Source organism: Ornithodoros turicata, chromosome 5, assembly GCF_037126465.1.
Source record: "Ornithodoros turicata isolate Travis chromosome 5, ASM3712646v1, whole genome shotgun sequence".
Taxonomy (NCBI): domain Eukaryota; kingdom Metazoa; phylum Arthropoda; class Arachnida; order Ixodida; family Argasidae; genus Ornithodoros; species Ornithodoros turicata.
Genome location: NC_088205.1, coordinates 55,107,729 through 55,122,957, shown reverse-complemented (window position 1 = coordinate 55,122,957; position 15,229 = coordinate 55,107,729). Strand labels below are relative to the sequence as shown.

Below are 15,229 nucleotides of genomic sequence, written 5' to 3'. Positions count from 1 at the left end.
GATGGGATGTAATGCCGCGCCTGCAATATGGGGCAGCATGAAACATTGAAAAGGAGCCTAGGACGCCTACTACACCATTTATGAACATGTCATTCCGCTCTGCTTTACGTTTCTTTTTATCCAGATAGCAAACACGGCAAAAACACCGTCGATCAAAGCGAGAGCGCCCCCCAGCAGACCAGGAACTTTTCTTCCTCACTTCCAACAAACGCTGGTGGTGGTATAGCAGAACGCATTTCCGAAGTCGCGCGTGATATTGATCACACAAACGGGTTAGCAGGATAGCCAACGCGATATTGCTATTCCTGCTCGACTGGTGATTTCGGTTCTTTATCTGGAGCACTTTTCATTTCAATATCTTCCAACGATTTTTTTTTTTTTTTTTGTAGTAGGATGAGGGGTGTAACAGTATGCTGAGGTGTTGCTAGTGGTCTGTACACGGAGTGGTGGTGTGGCTCGAAATACTGCATGAATATCCGATAGAAATTAAATTTTGCAAAAGGGTTTCACTATGTTGCATGCATCTGACAAACTGCTATACGAATTGGATACTCTCTGTAAGAGCTCGTAGTTGTAAGGTGAATCACGAAACAGGTATGATCGTTGTTGAAAATACTGCAAGAGCGCCTACTGTCGAACTCGATGGTGTCTCTTCTGTCTGTTTTTGAAACACTTGACACGTTGCCATAAAAGGTGACGTCGGAATTGCACGGACAGGCATTCTGTCGTTTTTGACACCTAACTGACTGGATCATAAAGTGAGCAAATAATGCTGATAAAGAGGGTGCCAAACCGAACCGAAAACACAAATATGCTATTTCTGGGCAAACAGAAAGTAAACCATAACTTTTTCTTTTTGTTGTTCACGAAGCAAAACTGAAAAAGAGTCAGAAAGAGGTAAGAGGTTGTAATACATTGATACATGTGATCCATTATGTTACACATGCGTACGCGTCAAGCTATGACATCAGAGGAGCGAGAGCTACGGCCATTCCTATTGGTAGTCGTAAGCATGTGACCCCTGTCTCGATGCCTCACTGGCGGAGACGCCTCCAGAGAGCCAGATGAGTTTCTGGATTCGCGGCGCAGATTTTCTGCGCGTCTGCTACCGTCCTTGCTGTGAGACTCGGAATGCGGGTTTACATCGATGCAAATAATTTGCAAATACAGTACACATACTACAGCAAGCCTGACGCAAGGTGCATGCTGACCTTCCTGTGTCGTCGACTGGCTAAGCAACAATGGCTCTCGGGTGAGGTTTGACCCTCCTTTCTCAACTGGATTGACTCAGAGCTCAGAGTTACCCTATCACCATCGTTTCCGAGGAGGACTGCTCCGTAGACATATGAAGATAGTCTCCCCTACTGCCGCATGTGTGGGTCTGTAGAGGCTACAACACATGTGATAGAGTTATGCTAGCGATGTCGGCAGCATCTCCAGGCCACCTTGAGACGACCGGACAGCCGACCTTTTGATGCCACGTGTGTCCGTGTCCTTGGCCCCGGCCGAACAATTCCAAGCCCTGCTGCCATTCGTGCACTTTTTTACGGACACTAAGCTGGTGGGTGTACTGTGAGTACGGCGTATGTGACACGCTAAAGCTGTTTTCTTTTCATTGTTATTCCTTAACTCTCATTTTATTTACTTTTTTGGATATTGAATTGAACTGGCTCTCATCATGAGCCCGACATTCTGAATTTTATCTTTTCTTGCGCCAAACCAAACCAATAATTTGCCTTTCACATTTATTTCCAGTAACTCGAGAAGAAGTTTCCTCGACAGGTTATAGAGGGAAAAGCCTAATAAAGGACGACACGAGAGGAGCACTTCTTGTGTCGTCCTCTGTTATGCTTTTGCGCCGCCTTCTGCTTTGTGAAACAAAACCATTCCAGTTCACTCCTTCCTTGGAATCCATTTCTAGTTCTTCGGGCGCGTCTTTAATTTGTGTTGGTGGTAAGTGGGAGGACATCAACGCGGCAGCGCTGTTCGTACGTCGGAAAACGCTCGTCTCCGTGTATTTACACGAGCGACATTCCCCAGAATACTCCAGCGGAGGATGCCGAAAAAGTCAGAGCTTTTTACTGTCACGTGAGTGCGAGCACTCAAGTCTCGTACTCGTACTCGTAGACTCCCCGTTGGCAAATAACAATCAACTTTCTGAAGCCAGCATGGAGTATCCCATCCTCGGGATAGGTTATAGCCAACATTTCTATGATTGTTCTTTGGTATCCAGTAAAACAAAAGATGCAATGCAAACTGTGCGGCAGCTGGAGATGCATACTTGTCTTTCTCGAAGACCTAGCTACTGTCCTTCAGATGTTGTAAGCGCCGGAGAAGCAATAATACTTCGTATCCCACCTTCCGGCACTCGAGGTCAGGCGTGCATGATATTCTCTCAAAAGGCATATTTTTACAGGATTTGCACGTTCATCACTCCCCCCCCCCCCCCTTCTTGCATACAGTGATTGGACACAACCCCGATATGGTCTTATAAGACATATATATGTCGCTGGCTGTAATGGACCAATTATGGGTGCGCTTATGCGCATGCCCAGCCACCTCTGGCAGCGGCCGCCATGTTTGTTAGTATGAAAGCATCATGGCTGCTTGTGTACGGTGTAGGCTGTGATGCGATATGGCGAAGCTTTTTTTTCACAATGTCTGTAATGTGTTGCGTCGTCGACAGCCGAAACATAGGCAATGTCGGTGTACGATTCTTCCGCTTCGCACCGGAAAAGCACCCCCAAAAGAAGTACGGCAAGCGGAAGTGGTACGAGCGTCACCATGATAGTTGGCATGGAAACATGGCGTGCTACGAATATGCCGTAACAAGTTTTCGTGTGGTTTGTTGGGGTGCACCACGTGTTGTGTGCTTCCGCAGAAGCAGACTATACCATTCAAAATAAATGTTATCCTTCTATATCCTCAAAAAATGCGAGCTACGCCCACGTGGTGCTAATTTGTCATAATTGCTTCGTCGTCCTCTCATCATGTCGTCTCTCGCCGCCAGCAGCGACGCGTACATGGAAATGGTCCATTCTCTCTTTGGATAGCTCGCAGTTTCAGGAGGGTGAAGTCGTCCGCTGGCGACTGGACACCTCGTTACTGCATGATGACGAGATTGTTACCGATGTAGCAGAAAAACTACCGGATTATTTTGCGGAACGCACACCGACAGCGGTAGAATGGGAAGCTTTCAAATGCTGCATGGGTACGAGTAGTGTTTCAGTCGTGGGGACGCCAGCGCCCACGAGAGCGGACTTCCTTTCTCAAACGTCTAGCGGCGAAAGTACGTACAGGACGAAAAGGAGCGCTGCTGACAACGCTGATGATGGAATACTGGGATACACTCCAATAGCGTTACCTTCTTCATCACTCAACCTCCAAGTGGAAGAATACGTCAGATTTTATTTATTTTTGTTGACTTTTTTTTCGAGCCCAATCTCTTGCCGATCCCGGTGTCGCTGGGTATTTGCGTTTCATTCACCACACTGACCAGGGATGGTCAACTAGTTTTCATCAATCTGATGGCAGCGTCACTGAGCCTGATATTCTCTTGTGCCTGATCATTGCCTGTCAGTGCCTGATATTCTCTTATAAGGCATATTTTTACACCATATGCATGTTCATCGCTTCTCCTGCCCCCATCTTGCACAGAGATCGAACACAGTGCAAGATATTCTCCTATAAGGCATATTTTTACGGGATATGCGTGTTCATCAATTTCCCCTTTCTCCCACAGAGATCGTACACAGTGTTCTGATAGTCTCTTATGAGGCATATTTTTACAGGATTCGCATCTTCATCAATTCCTCCCTTTGATGCATAGAGATCGGACGCAGTGCCTGATATTCTCTTATAAGGCATATTTTTACAGCATATGCATGTTCATCGCTTCTCCTGCCCCCTTCTTGCACAGAGATCGAACACAGTGCCAGATATTCTCCTATAAGGCATATTTTTACAGGATATGCGTGTCCATCAATTTCCCCTTTCTCCCACAGATATCGGACACAGTGTCCTGATAGTCTCTTATGCGGCATATTTTTACAGGATTCGCATGTTCATCAATTCCTCCCTTTCATGCATAGAGATCGGACGCAGTGCCTGTCATTTATAAGTGCCTGTCAGTTATAAGTCATATTTTTACAGGAGCTGCATGTCCAGCAGCATGCTCTTTGATTACTACAGGTAACGTTTTTTAAGTTACCAGAAAATCCTACTTGGCAGGGATATATTTACTAAATCAAACACAAAAATTGTGTTGTCTATATGTACTACTAGCATCACTACCCCTCTGACACGGAACACATTCCAAACCTATGACTTACATAATGTGAATCAAATATAGATAAAGTCTGACCACTGCCTAAGTAACTGAATGCAGTGAGGTGAAGCTGCTTTTCACAGTCATATCTCCGAGTAACACTGCAGCCTGCAACTGGGTGTGGCACGTGCTACTTTGTTACGTTTTATTTGGTTTGCATTTTTATTTGATTTCTATTCATGTATTTTTGTCAACGGAAAGTTTTTGACGCACCAATCCTTATTCGACAGCTGGCTATTCGATTACCAGGGCGTTCAAACTGTGCAGCTTCATCGACATTAAGCTCAAGTGCAGTGCACGTACACGAAATCCTAAGCTCCTGCAGATGTCTACTGCAGACATCCACACCGTCTGAAGCTTCCATATTGACGAGACCAAAATCCGGGGTTTTTCGGGCAAACCAACCGAACTCGAGGCACGGCGTTCATCAGTGTCATGCGAGAGCTCATTAGAAAACTTGGAAAGTGCATATGCAAGCTTTGGTGCTTAGATAGCACATTCACAAACACGGACTCCAGGGTACATCTCGTGCATCTTTGCGTCATACCGTTCAACGCAAAGTAGTCCTGCCGCTACTTGAGGTTTATTACGGGTACGACGATCAACAAGCAAAGAGCAGAACCGTACTGGTTCCTCTGAAGCAAACTGTGTGGCAGGAAACGAAAACATCCATCAACAGTTCGTTGGCGTACGTCACATGTTCAGAGAGTTGTACGCGAGGCAGTGGTTTAACCAAAATTTGTGCTGCAAGTGCAACGCGACACGCCACGGGAAGTGTTCACCGACACAACATTGGCGGCTGTTGACAGCTGTGGCCCACGGCAATATGACGTCTTTCCGTCGCGGAGCGAAGGGGCGACGGGTTGTCCTCTGTGGTGTCCGTTCTGAGCCTGACTAAACAATAAAATTGTTTCGACACATAGCAGGGGGCGTTTCAATTAGCTCGCTGAGGAGTAAACAAAGTGAAAGAGAGAGAAAAGAAAGTCTAGAGAGAGAAGCAAATGTTTGTAAAAATAAAGAGCGCGAGAAACATCAGAGCTCTTCGGTATATGCGAACCGCTGCCACTTTGAACAGGCTTACATCTGCGAGGATCGCGGTGGGTTGTGGTGTTGCAGCTCGCAGTTATTGGCCCTGGTGAGGTGATGATGAAAGTGGTATGTACTTGACACGGAGGGTATGAAGTAGGCAGGCTCGGTGCGAGAAACGCAAAGTCAGAACCCGAACAACCATTGCAAACACTCTTCAAATGCAATTTTCTATCATTTCTTCACCCATGCACTGCCGCTCTCGTTCAGCGACACCTATCACCCGTTTCCGCAAGACACGCTACATGTGCAGCGTTACGTACGCAAACACTGCCAACAGGATGCCCGTTCGTTCTGTAAATATTGATCTGCATAGCACTTTCTACGATGCAAGCTCCGTCCTGCGACGGCGGAAGACTGCCTGTCTGATAAATCTGTGGAGCAAATCACAGCGCGCACAGGCCAAGCCTGCAACTCTCAATATGTTTGTACTTTTCTTCGTATTCTGTGTTAGCACCGCGGAGCAACATTGCCGTTCAGCGGTGTATGGACGTGGACAGATCGAAGGGGGCGGGCAGCAGGAAGGTATGGAAGACACGGGGATCAGCTCGGTTCAGAACGCGTCCTCGTCCAACTACAGGGGGTACTTCAGATGTGCATTCCAGTTTTGGCAGTAGCAATGTGATGTATAGGCCAGGACTTTCGGATGATGTGGGGCTGATTTGAGGTTTCGTTTGAGTAAACCTAACGTACGACTAGCTGTACGCGAAATTTCCTAGGAATGAAGAGACCATGAAAGACTCGATTACAGTTGAACTTCCAAGTGCTTTTATGAAGGCGACGAAGTGATGGTTGCAATCATAAATAGAATAAGCAGCAAAAGGGGGATTTACCACGATTGAAACGCACGTGAAACCATTTATCAATATTCAATGACATCTACCATTTATCGCACCAATTCTGCAATGCACGTAAATCAGATTCAGCCTGAAGAGTAATTTTATAATTGGAGGAGGAAATTCTTCTAGCGCAATCGTCAGCACACACACACACACACACACACAGACATATACATTGGATGGTGATGGGGTGGGCGATTCACCGCCGCAAACGTCAGCAAACAAACGAACAGAATTAGAGATGTGGATGCGCAAACTAGAAAGAGAACTGGCCCTAAAACTGACCGCTCGGAATGCCTCAACTTAGGGAAGCAACTCCGATGGGAATTGACCAACCCTTCGATCGCTCTTGTCCGTTCCGCTTGATATTAGAACAGTGTACGTGTAACTCTGTGTACGTGTAACTGAGAGCGCTAATAGTAAACCTGGTAAGACACCCTATCGAAGGCTTTCGCGAAATCCATGAAGATTGCGTCAGTTTGACAGTTATTATCAAGGCGCGTACGAAGATGACGAACGAAGGCTGGAAGCTGTGTTTCGCAGGAGTAACCTTGCCGGAATACACGTCCAGAAGGAAACAGTACTCCAGGAATTTAATTATGTCAGAATGGATTCTATGTTGCAACAGCCTGGAAGAAATGCTTACTAAAGATAGGCGACGAAAGTTCAAAGGGGAAGCTCATGAATATGTGATCTATAGATGAGCAGATAGCATTATGCAAAGCAGCATTTATGGAAGCAGCTGTGAATCTACCACTTAAGAATGATACAGACCGAAAGTGACAAGAAAGAAGTCGTCCTCGAATGGAGTATCAAAGTGTCGCTCGATAGACACGCTAACTTTTGCCCAAATAGACAGCTTTACTTGATCCCGCTTCTGGGCTATGAAACGATGCGGATAGCGATATATTCTTCAGCGAGTACCAGGCCAGAAGAAGACCATCTGCTGTTCATTTCAAAGTCACTTATTAGTGCCAGTTTAATATAAAGCCAGCTCAAAATAAACGAGTTTTTCATTCGTGTTTCGTGCTTGCCTATGTCCTGGATAAAAAAAAAAATATGCGTATGTGACGCTACCCAGACATGGAAAATGCGAACGCAATCATACACGGTACATTTTCAAGCTTGCGCTACGCATATCTACCGCATTGGTATTCCAAAAATAAACCGGCGTACCTTACCAGCGCTTGTTTCAATCCGGCACTCGTAATCCAAAGGGTGTATAATCCGTCTTCTGGCGAGTAAACACTCACGATATTCCAAGGTTACAGACACGCACAAAGCACGACACCAAACTTGTGAACTGGCAGTCGCCGCACACACACTTCTAGGAAACACACACGAAACAGATGCCGAATCGAGTTTTAACCAGTGTCGGGACGCAAAAGTTAAAGAAGAAAGGAATGGGAGAGAGGGGAGGGAATGCTACTTCCTACGCGAGAGGGAAGCCTTTTCACAGCAGCCCTGTCTGCTTTGCCTCCAGCATACAGAATAGAGAATGACCAGGGGAGGGCACGGAACCGGCCGGAACTCAGCGCCCTTCTTTTTTTTTTCCTTTGTAGTTACTTAGCCTAGCCACCTGCCCCCGCCGTCCCGAACTGAGATGCCCCCCAAATGCCTCTCTCTCTCCACCGCTCCTTTGACTGCTCGTTTTCCCCTTCGGGCAAAAATATGCGCCTCATTCCGTCCCTTCATGGGAGAGGAGAATAAAGGCTAGCTGGTCCTGCCTCAAGCAGCGGCAATTTCTTCTCTCTCGCAGTGCTTGAAGAAGGTACCAATGTGGGGGCCATTTCTGGCGAAACGGGCGCTTGAGAAGCAGAGCAGCAGGCACGGGCGAGCGAAGCTGTTTTCAGTTTCGCTTCTATTTTCCTAGGAAACAGTCTGGGGGCATAGTAAATATGGTGATGTCGAGGGATGCTAGAACGCATTACCTACGACGGATGCAATCGCTTGGTTGGATTGGGCTATAAGGGACAATGCCCCCTTCAAATGTACGTATTTGCACACGATGAAAAATATGGTAGCGTTCTTTCGAGTAGTACCTTAGGGATACAGACCTCGTGGCTTGAAAATGATCAACGAAGCTGACTATTCTTAAATCCAATACCCATTCCAGTACTGAGTAACAGTACCCACGCTTCTTTAAATATATGTACAGGGTGTCCCAGAAAATGTGTCATTGAATTATAATAAAAAAACTACGCCACCTAGAATCATGCGGTCAACAGCATTTGTTCTTATTAGGTTTTTGCCACCTCCTAATGCGAATGTCATGTACTCCAAGTTTAATTGTGTAAATATTTGCGAACTCAACTCGGAAATTTGCCAAGCAAAGGTCACTTTTTTACCCCACAAATATGAAGACCGTACCGAATTCACTCAAATTCATGATAATTCACAGTGATACTCACGAGCTATCCCATCGGAAAAAATAGCCGAATATCATGCTTTTCGGAGCACCGGACCATAGCGCGCGATGACTTTTTGAGCGCAGTCGCTCCCAGTGCGACGAAAGGAGGTTCCGAAGCCAGCCCACAGAGTGATAGTAGAAAAAGTAACAGTTCCTAAATTTGGGAGAGGGAAAGCATTATCCCAGCGAATGTCGGACGTGATAAGCCGTGCCTGTTTTATCTCTTTCTGCGGTGTCGGGGAGGGCTGGGTTTCCAACCTCCTTTCGTCGGACTGACAAAGATTGCGCTGAAAAATTCATCGTGCGCTATTCTGTGCGACCTCCGTAGAGTATGATGTTCGGCTATTTTTTCCGATGGGATAGCTTCTGATTATCCCTGTCAATTATCATTATTGACTAAATTAGACACGCTCTTCACATTGGTGGGGTAAAAAAGTGACCTTTACTAGGTAAATTTCCGACTTAAGCTCGCAAAAATTTACATAATTAAATTTAGGTTACACGACATTCACACGAGCAGGTGGCAAAAACCCAGTAAGAACAAATGCCATTGACCGCATGACTCTAGGTGGTGTAGTTTTTTTATTATAATTCAATGACACGTTTTCTGGGACACCCTGTATACAGGGTTTTTCAAAAAACGTGTCATTCGGACTTTATAAAAAAACGGGGCGGCGGAATAATACGGGGTAAAGGGCACTTGTGTGGCAACTGAATTTGTCATCTTGCAAAAATATTTTCATTTGATTTTAATTAAAATAAATTGAATTTCTTTAATTGAACTCCAAAATTTTCCAAGTCAACCTAACGTTTTTTTTTTACATAATTAGAGAGCTCGTAGCGAACTTAGTCAGATTCACTAAGAAATCCGCTCGCTATTGCAAATGGAACTGTCCAAAAAAAGTCCCGAAATTGAGGCTTCAAGGTTTCGGGTATTCAACGGCGCACCAAATCAGACGCAAAGATTCGTGGAGAGGAGGACATGCTCCTGCCCCCATGAAGGATAGAAGGTTGAAAAAACACAGGGCGGGAAAAAAGAGGCGGACTCATTTTTATTTGCCGCTTATCAACGTATGGTGGAATGTCACCTGTCTTGTTATCTGCGCGTCTTGTGCTGCACGCCGGTTTGGCGATAAAGTGTTCTAGCTTCATGGGGGCAGGAGCATGTCCTGCCCTCCGCGCATTTTTCCGACTGATTTGGTGCGCTGTTGAATACCCGAAACTGTGAAGCCTCACTTCGGGACTTTTTTTGGGCAATGCCATTTGCAATATCGAGCGGATTTCTTGGTGGATCTGACTAAGTTCTCTACGGGCTCTCTAATTCTGTAAAATAAAACCGTTAGGTTGACTTGGGAAATTTTAGAGTTCAATTAAAGAAATTCAATTTACTTTAATTAAAATCAAATGAAAATAATTTTGCAAGATGGCAAATTCAGTTGCCACACAAGTGCCCTTTGCCCCGTATTTTTCCGTCGCCCCGTTTTTTTATAAAGTCCGAATGACACGTTTTTGGAAACACCCTGTATTATATACATAATTAAATGCGCAGAGGGCAGGACATGCTCCTGCCCCCATGAAGCTAGAACAGTTTATCGCCAAACCGGCGTGCAGCACAAGACGCGCACATAACAAGGCAGGTGACATTCCACCATACGTTGATAACGGGCAAACAAAAATCATTCCGCCTCTTTTTTCCCGACCTGTGTTTTTTCAACCTTCTATCCTTCATGGGGGCAGGAGCATGTCCTCCTCTCCACGAATCTTTGCGTCTGATTTGGTGCGCCGTTGAATACCCGAAACTTTGAAGCCTCAATTTCGGGACTTTTTTTGGGCAGTTCCATTTGCAATATCGAGCGGATTTCTTACTGGATCTGACTAAGTTCTCTACGGGCTCTGTAATTCTGTAAAATAAAACCGTTAGGTTGACTTGGGAAATTTTGGAGTTCAATTAAAGGAATTCAATTTATTTTAATTAAAATCAAATGAAAATATTTTTGCAAGATGGCAAATTCAGTTGCCACACAAGTGCCCTTTACCCTGTATTTTTCCGTCGCCCCGTTTTTTTTATAAAGTCCGAATGGCACGTTTTTTGAAACACCCTGTATATATACACCGGGTGTTCCAGTTAAATCCTCGGGCTAAATAATTCGCGAACCGGTGCACCAATCGAATAACTTTCTTTTTTACAAGTATCTGTCCAATACCGCCTACAAGATGCGCACTGCGTGAATGAGCGGGAGGCGCTCATTATTTAAATAAAAATTCAAATGAGTTTCGCGAAAAAAGCTAACTTCTAAAGCAGGGCGCCGTCGGCATTAAAATGGGTACTACCCCTTCTGGGACCTTCAGTAGATACCTTTTAGAGAAAAATCTGCATCCGAAGCGGGTCATTTGTTGCAGTAATTAATTGGTTTCTGTTTACATGTTTTTGTCGCGGCTGGTCGCGGAGAAGCGCAAAAGGACGCTCTTTCACTCCCATGTCCACCAATGAATTACGTCCTTACACCAATGAATTACATCCTTTTGCGATTCACCGCGACCAGTCGCGACAAAAATACGTAAACCGAAACCAAATAATTACTGCAACAAATGACCCGCTTCAGTGGCAGATTTTTCTCTAAAAGGTGTCCACTGAAGGTCCCAAAAGGGGTAGTACCCATTTTAATGCCGACGGCGCCCTGCTTTAGAAGTTAGCTTTTTTCACGAAACTCATTTGAATTTTTATTTAAATAATGAGTGCCTCCCGCTCATTCACGCGGTGCGCATCTTGTAGGCGGTATTGGGCAGATACTTGTAAAAAAGAAAGTTATTCGATTGGTGCACCGGTTCGCGAATTATTTAGCCTGGGGATTTAACTGAGACACCCGGTATATGTGTGTGTGTGTCTGTGTCAAGCTGGCTTAGTTATCCTATAGTGGTGAAAGTGGGGAAAGTGGGCATATCGTCGTAAAATTCGAGACTTGATTCCCTTGTGTCAAAAAAAGTATTGATTAAAAAACAAGCAGCCGTTGTTTAAAATGCACATACTTTTATGTTTCGTTGACGCCATGAATTGTTCTATGGTTCACTGCTCATGCGTAAAACGCAACGCAACCTGCGTTGGGTTTATTAACATAAGAAGTTTGGAAATCTGTGTCCCCACTATTCGTGTCCTATCGAAACAACCTTCGTAACGCAACAAATAGGACCGGTTGGCGCATGTATAAGACAAACACTACAAGCACTATCAGTGTGTTTGTCCCGTGTGTTTTAGGTCGCTATCCTTACAACCTTCGTAAGTTCGCGGAAAATTTATGTACTGCGGTCCAATGACCCGATCTACTTACAACCGACGTTCCTCGTGCACGTTCGAACAGGTGTCCTTGAAGCTGTATGTAGTTGACAGTGCTGGTACTGACTCAATTCTTTATCCATGCGGTTGGTACACATATTTTTAGTAACAGACATATCGTCATTCACCTCAGCGAAAAACAAACCCTACGCGCAAACCCGCCCATTACAATCAATTGCTGTTCAGCGCAAGAGGACTGTGACAGCTATCTCTAAATTGAAAGATTTTTTTTTTAAACGAGCGCTGCCGTGGCTGCGGCCAACTATTAACAGCAACGAGTGCAAGAGAAACTAATCAGCAGTGTGATTTATCACCATGGCAACTGGAGTTCAAAACTCATGACTGAAGACAGATATGAAGCACAACGTATCTTCTATGCTTTCAGATGCACCTTTTATGCTGTTTGTTATCTACCTCCGTCCATTCGGATGCAAGCATCTACCTCCATCGGCCATAAAATTACAAAGATTTATCTTCATGAAATCAGACTTGGACTGTCACGGAAGAAATATGTCTACAATATGCTGCCTGTATGAACCTGTAATACGGAAGCTTCCTTTCGTGTCGCGAATACATTATTGCCATTCCAGGTAATGCAACACAGAACGAAAAACATAAATCGCAAGAAAAATCATTACCTGCTCTGGAAGGCAGTACTTCTGACCATCTGTTTGGAAATTTGTAGCGCCCGTCGGCGTTGCGCATCATAACGAACTCATATGCTACTGCATCCCGAAAACACAATGTTACTGTAGTTATTACACCTCAGACCACATGTTCCTCCTGTTGCGCCCCACATGACAAACTGTCTGTTAGGGCGCTCGTCATGCTCGTTAAATGCATTTCTCGCTAACGGCACATTGTTACGTTTCGTCATCTTCTGCCGCTGCCATCAACTCAGCAGCTACATCGTCAACGACTCCGTGCGGAAGAAACGTCATCGGGCTCGCGAGCGTGGTGGCACGAGGCCCACTTCTTTGAGAGTAGAGATGGGACGAATCCAAAATTTTTCGAATCCGAATCCGAATCCAAGGAAGGTTCTACAAATCCACGATTCTTTCGAATCCTTTCGGATTCGGTTGGCACATCCCTAGTTGAGAGCCTTCGAGTCTCTCTGGACGCACTTCTTGGAAGTCAGCCTCGTTCTCACGTCGTCAAGCCAGCCCTCTCTTGGCTAACCTCTCCCACAACCCATAATAAAGAAACAAACAAATAAAGTATTCTGCACGGTAACCTTGGTCGTCCCGTCACTCTGGGAGAGGCAACCGCAATAACGCGCAGGCAGCGTTCATTCGTCACAATTTCTATTATGTGATGAGTGATTTCAACATTGATGTGGTATTTATAATTTGCATGTTTTACAATCTGGTAAGTGTTGAGTGAAAACATCTTACACAAAAATAAGCGACGTTCAGCTGATTGGTACTCATCGGTGTAGAGACTTGACCAATGAACTGCTGTTGTCCCACAACACTAGGTCTTACCCCGTAGAAGTAAACAGCGTCCTGAGCGCTGCTGCGAAGTCAATTCGGCAACGCGAGAACAGGTGAGCTGTTGCCCAGTGTATTTGTTGCTCACACTGGGGGTTTTGTCATTAATGCCACCGGCTCAACTTCGTTTTCGACATTTATTCTGCAAGCTCTACCGAATACCATGTTGCGTGTAGCAGAACGAGGAGTACTTCATTTAGCATACGGCGTGTCAGAAATGAAACAAAATCATCGAAAGCAAAAACACGCATACTATCTCACGAAAGAATCCCATACCAGCATTTTTTTTTTCTTTTTTAAGTTAGTCAACATGCTCTCAAACTTTCAGAAAAAAGCCCTCGAATGGCACATTATGTAGTTATACGAATGCATTTAGGAACGTGTGATTTTTCGGGGACATATTTACTTCCGCTTATGCTTTGTGCCCGCGAGGACAGAGCACTATTGAATAAAAGTCAGCGTATACCTCCCCGGCAAACATCGTACGCCGATACTGGAATTTGCGAAACGCTGCAAGAAGCGCTGAATACACAACAAACAGAGGGAGGCACGTTCGTAAGCGCGTCTAATCTAATTTGACGTCCATAGACATTTTCTGTAGCTCATATTTTCATAAGTTTACCATCAAACACGGAGCATACACTGCAACGGTCCGCGCATGCATCTCAAAGGAGCCTATTACGTGGACATGGATATCCCATTTCAGCGTCATGAAATGAAGCGCATGGACAAAAAAGTGCCTAGCCATTCAGTTATCGTTGATGAACGCCGCACCGCCGGTTCATAAAGAAAGGGACTCCGAATAAGGCGAAAATTAGTGACGGAAATCTATTTTTTACTATCGCGTAAAAATGGTGTTCTCATCAATGAAAACATGTTTCTCTGAAAAGCATTCATAGTGCGTAGCACTTTATGACACCGAGCCCTCAGTAATACGATTAGGTGTAATAAGAAGGCAGAAACATATTACATACAGGGTGTCCCAGAAAACGTGTCATCGAATTATAATAAAAAAACTACGCCACCTAGAATCACGCGGTTACCGGCATTTGTTCTTATTAGGATTTTGCCACCTCCTCATGTGATTGTCATGTATTGTAAGTTTAATTATGTAAATATTCGCAAACTCAACTCGGAAATTTGCCAAGTGAAGGTCACTTTTTTATCCCACCAATATGAAGTGCGAGCAGAATTCACTCAAATTCATCACAATTGACAGTGATACTCACGAGCTATCCCATCGGAAAAAATAGCCGAACATCATGCTTTTCCGAGCACCGGACCATAACGAGCGATGACTTTTTGAGCGCAATCGCTCACAGTCCGACGAAAGGAGGTTCCAAAGCCAGCCCACAGAGTGATAGTAGAAAAAGAAGCACTTCCTAAAATTGGGAGAGGGCAAGCATTATCCTAGCCAAAGTCGGACGCGATAAGCCATGCCTGTGTTATCTCTTTCTGCGATGCCGCGGTGGGCTGGGTTTCCAACCTCCGTTCGTCGGACCAACAAAGATTGCGCTGAAAAATTCACTTTGCGCTATCCTGTGGGAGCTGCGTAGAGCATGATGTTCGGCTATTTTTTCCGATGGGATAGCTCTTGATCGTCCCTGTCAATTATCATTAATTTGAGTAAATGAGACACGCTCTTCACATCGGTCGGGTAAAAAAGTGACCTTTACTTGGCAAATTTCAGACTTACGCTCGCAAAAACTTACATAATTAAACTTAAGTTACGTGACATGCACATCA

At 45.0% G+C, this 15,229-nt stretch overlaps 1 protein-coding gene across 3 annotated transcripts in view; it reads right to left on the bottom strand.

Annotated features, from left to right (window-relative positions):
* Positions 1-15,229, bottom strand: part of LOC135394478 (fat-like cadherin-related tumor suppressor homolog) — a 637,639-nt gene that overhangs the window by 296,975 nt on the left and 325,435 nt on the right. The window lies entirely within an intron of this gene.